A 4,589-nucleotide genomic window follows, 5' to 3' on the forward strand; every position below is an offset into this window, starting at 1 on the left:
GACAATAAAGAAATTAAACAGGAATTAAACTTACTAAAAATAAATAACCAATTTCTTAAATTACAGGATCCCCTTGAAAATCCTTTTCCAAATCCTTTCCCAGAAAATAATGAAGCTGAAAACTCTGAAAATAATATTATTAGTACCATACACCAAATCCAGCTTAAAAAATGGTACACTACTGTCCAACTCAAAATAAAAGATTTCCAAATAACAATAACATCCCTTATTGACTCTGGTGCAGACCTTAATTGCATCCAAGAAGACTTAATAGCTTCAAAATATTTTGAAAAAACAAAAGAGTCTTTACGATCAGCTAATGGAACAAAAATGGATATTAAGTACGAAATCCCTAAAGCTCATATCTGCCAAAACAATATTTGTTTCAAAACTTCGTTTGTCTTGGTAAAAAATTTAACTGATAAAATAATTCTAGGACTACCTTTCATTACTTTAATTTTCCCTTTCAAAAATGAATATGATGGTATTATTACCTACCCTTTTGATGAACCAATTAAATTTACTTTTCTTTCAAACCCCGAAATCCATACTTTGAAAACATTTCAAGAAAATAATATTTCAAAAACTCTCGATTGCATTCAAGCCAAAAATAAACAAAGTCACTTTTCTTCAAGAAGAAATTAATTTCAAAAGAATTGAAAATCAACTCCAAAACTCTTTCCTTCAGCAAAAGATCAAAACTTTTGAAGAAAATATAATAAAAAAAATATGTTCTGATATTTCTACTGCTTTTTGGCACAGGAAAAAACATATTGTTTCACTACCTTACATCAAAGAATTAAATGAGAAAAATATCCCTACTAAAGCTCGCCCAATCCAAATGAGTCATCAGATTATGAATTTTTGTAAAAACGAAATTAATGATTTACTTAACAAAGATATTATTCGTCCTAGTAAATCCCCTTGGTCTTGCCCAGCTTTCTATGTTCAGAAAAATGCTGAACTCGAAAGAGGGACTTCTCGTCTAGTTATTAATTACAAACCCCTTAATACAGTTTTAGAATGGATCAGGTATCCCATTCCTAATAAACGAGATCTCATTAACAGATTAAACAAATCTGTTATCTTTAGTAAATTTGATATGAAATCAGGATTTTGGCAAATTCAAATCAGTGAAGCTGACAAATACAAAACTGCATTTGTCACACCCTTCGGACATTATGAATGGAATGTTATGCCATTCGGATTAAAAAATGCCCCTAGTGAATTCCAAAACATAATGAATGATATATTCAATCCTTATAGTCATTTCTCCATTGTTTACATTGATGATGTTTTGATCTTTTCACAATTAATTGATCAACATTGGAAACATCTTCACCAATTCTTTTCCATAATAAAGAATAATGGTCTAGTTATTTCTGCCTCAAAAATCAAATTATTCCAAACCAATATTCGTTTTCTTGGATTTAACATTCACCAACTCCAAATTAAACCCATTAATAGAGCGATACAATTCGCTGACAAATTTCCAGATGTCATTTTAGATAAAAATCAATTACAAAGATTCCTAGGATCTTTAAATTATGTAGCAGATTTTTACAAAAACCTTACGAAACATTGTAAACCTCTATTCGATAGATTACAAAAAAATCCTTCCCCATGGACTTCAGTACATACATCCTTTGTCAAAAAAATTAAGAGTCATGTCAAAACCTTACCATGCTTAGGAATCTCTCTTCCCGATTCCTATAAAATAGTAGAAACTGATGCCTCTGAAATAGGTTATGGAGGTATTCTCAAACAACAACTTTCTCCCAATCATCATGAGCAAATTGTTCGATTTCATTCTGGGTTTGGAATCTAGCCCAGTCAAATTATAGTACTATTAAAAAAGAGATTTTATCAATTGTTTTATGCATCAGTAAATTTCAAGATGATTTATTAAATTAAAAATTTTTAGTCCGAGTTGATTGTAAAAGTGTTAAAGATGTTTTAGAAAAAGATGTTCAAAACATTGCTAGTAAACAAATCTTTGCCCGTTGGCAAGCAATTTTAAGTATTTTTGATTTTGAAATTGCATTCATTAAAGGTAGTGATAACCATATCCCAAATTTCCTAACTCGTAAATTTCTACAGGGCGCCACAACATGAAGTCTAGCTCATCTAAAGAGAGAAATCCCGGAAAATCAAAAGCTACGGCGTCCTCTCCAGTTAAGCCAGAATCACCTGAGTCAAAATCAAACATAGTTCCTTTTACAGGTCATTCTCCTGTTGCATTAGTTAACCAGTATAGTGCTCTTGGTAGCACTCTCAGTCGAAATAAACCTAGTTACCAATCAGCTTTAGTCAACCAGTTCGACCCTTACAAATCAGGCTCCTCATCTAACCTTCCAATTAAATATAAAAAATCCTCCCCTTACATTGTCAGGGCTGAGCATGGCCTATTTTATATTGAACCTACCTTGAGTCATCTAAAAAATCATGTTTCTTTAATAAAAAGTTATTTTGGTCCAACCTTTCATTACCCTCCAGGTAAACCCTCATTAGTATTTTATAAAGACATTTTGTATAAAACCGAGTCAATATTCATTAAACCAATTCTTGATCCAAAAGACCAATCTAAGATATTATATCATTCCCTTTATATAATCTGTATCATTTCACTAGCCCAATGGGGTGATCCCCCTGGCCTCTACTCCCCACACAATAGACACTCACATTTACCTATCATGATTACATCGAAGCATGGGATAAAATATTCCTCCATCAAACTGAGGATTTTAGTCATTCGTGGTTCCTCAATTTCGATAGAAGATTCAATCGCCAATTCCCTATGTGGTTTAGTAATTGGTGGAATGACCATGGTTGCCCTTATGATCTTCTCCCATTACAACTCCAGAATGCAATCACGAAATTTACTACAGTTATGACCTTTTCAGAATATGAGAAGAGGTTTTCTGCCACTCTTCAATTCATGTCCAAGTATAAAATTCCTTGGATTATGAAATGGCGATACAAAATTGAACCTGAAGAATATATGGTTATAAGACAATTCCTAGTAAAATGGTGGGATAAATTCGACCCGGAAAGAGTTTTAACTCAATTTAGTGAAGAATTCACAGTTATTCCCTCGAGTTCAAAAACTCCGGTTTCCATTTAGCCGGCTCCTCCGATCTCGCAGTTAACATCTCCAACTCCTCAGTCACCATCTTCTTCTAAGAAGACAAATCAGTCACCATCTTCTTCTAAGAAGAAAAAAGCCTCCAGTTCATCTTCATCTTCTAAAGCAAAAGAATTAAAAGATCTGGCTAAGCAATTACTACAACAAGTAGCAAATTTATCCATAGATGATGAAGAAGAACATTCTCCATCAGAATCATCATCATCACACAGTCATTAAAGTTCCCCTAATCAACCAAAAAGATAGGCAGATTATGAAGATAGTCAAGACCCTTATGCTGAGTTTGATTAATTCCAGTCAAGACCATCTCAGTCAGCTTTTCTACCGAAATCAACAGTAAATCACATGACAGATAGTCCACTATTCATCAACAGTAAATCACATGACCAACAGTTACTCCGTGGCAGACAAGTTACTATTCACCAACAGTCACTTTTTACTATTCATCACTTTTGTAATTTCTATTTATAGAGGCCTCCGGCTTCACTCCTAGGCAGGCTTCATTTTTCTCTTCTCTCTCTCTCTCTCTCTCTCTCTAGTCAAATAGTCCTTAGCATAGACAATCTGCCTGAGTTCTAGTTCTACTCATGCATTGATTTTTACTATAATTCGTCGGCTAAAACCATCTTAGCAGACGAATTATATTTTAAGTCGTCGGTTAAGATCAGGTTAGCCGACGAATACCCTAATAATTCGTCAGCTTTATTTATTTTTTTATTTTTTATTACATACTATAGCAGACGAATATATTAGGGTATTCGTCGGCTAAACCCTAAAATTTTTCTATTACATACTATAGCCCTATCTTCAGTGGCTATTTTCTGTAAAATTTTTATACGACTTGTTGCGTCTTATCGATTTCAAACTATTTTCAGTTGAAAATCCAGCCAAAATACGAAATTTAGACAGTCCAACGACCTTTTCCGGGCTTTTAGGGGTTTGACTTACGGGATCGACCGTCCGGATCGAGCCCTTAACCTTGTCGGATCAAGTTGAATTTTTCCCCATACATGTATTTTGTCATGATGGTCAGATCTGACGGTCGGATTTCCGTTTCTCAAGTTTGATCATCACAATCACAATTTGCCGAATGTATAAAAAGTACTATAGCCGACGAAGTTCAAAGGTTTAGCCGATGAACTTAAAAGGTTTAGCCGACGAATTTGATCTTAGCCGACGAGATTATTATCTTAGCCGACGAGATTATTGTCTTTAGCCGACGAAATAATAATTCCGTCGGCTAAAGTTGTCGGGTATAGAGACGAACACCCAGCGCTCGATAGCAGAAAAACCCTAGCCTCCTCTTCCGCCTCCTCCGCCTCCTCTCCCTCTCCCTGTCTCCCGGTCGCCTTCTCCCTCTCCCGGTCTCCGCCTCCTCTCTCTCCTTCTCCCGGTCTCCGCCTCCTCTCCGATCCCTTTCTCGGTCTCCGCCTCCTCCCTCTCC

Source organism: Fragaria vesca, linkage group LG4 (assembly GCF_000184155.1).
Source record: "Fragaria vesca subsp. vesca linkage group LG4, FraVesHawaii_1.0, whole genome shotgun sequence".
In the NCBI taxonomy this organism is placed as follows: Eukaryota; Viridiplantae; Streptophyta; class Magnoliopsida; order Rosales; family Rosaceae; genus Fragaria; species Fragaria vesca.